The sequence below is a fragment of the Bison bison genome, unplaced genomic scaffold (genome assembly GCF_000754665.1).
Source record: "Bison bison bison isolate TAMUID 2011002044 unplaced genomic scaffold, Bison_UMD1.0 scf7180017864518, whole genome shotgun sequence".
Taxonomy (NCBI): Eukaryota; Metazoa; Chordata; class Mammalia; order Artiodactyla; family Bovidae; genus Bison; species Bison bison.
In genome coordinates, this window is record NW_011495071.1 from 20,115,529 (window position 1) to 20,116,081 (window position 553).

The following is a 553-nucleotide window of genomic DNA, read 5'->3' on the forward strand; positions in this document are numbered from 1 at the left end:
GTGAGAGTGGGGTGAAGCCTCAGCCAGACTGCTGTGCTCACCTGGGCCAAACTCTGGGACAGGATGCGCTCCCACCCCATCACGTCATCTTGGAATGTTGCCTTGCTACCAACTTGCTTTGTTACCTATGTCCTTTGTACAGCTGAGGTGAAGCGCAGGCAGGCAGTCTCCAGAGCGACATAAAAGTAAGTGGCAAGTTAAAGGTTTAGCAGCATTCTCTGACGTTCTTCAGTCGCCTTCCTAGAAAGTCACCTCTGCTGTCAGTTTTGACTTCTTAGCTCTTCGTGTGTTTTTCTCCTTCTACCTCGTTTCCATCACGCTTCTCTTTCACTCTTTGCAGATATAGATATAAAAGAGGAATATTCCTCATCCCAGTAACATTTTTCTAAGGTGTCTGGGGGAAGAGTTTGCTTCAGAGCCTTTAAAGATCTTCAAGCCCTGAGTGACATTTCCACATACTTAGTACCAGACCACATGTTTTTCATGTACTTTGAACAGATCTCCTGACAGAAGCAACAATAAAAATTGTGTCTTTAATGGCAAATTGTGATTG

At 44.8% G+C, this 553-nt stretch overlaps 1 protein-coding gene across 1 annotated transcript in view; it reads left to right on the forward strand.

Annotated features, from left to right (window-relative positions):
- CTPS2 (CTP synthase 2) overlaps positions 1–553 on the forward strand; it is a 37,016-nt gene that overhangs the window by 28,503 nt on the left and 7,960 nt on the right. The gene's annotated exons all lie outside the window — the stretch shown is intronic.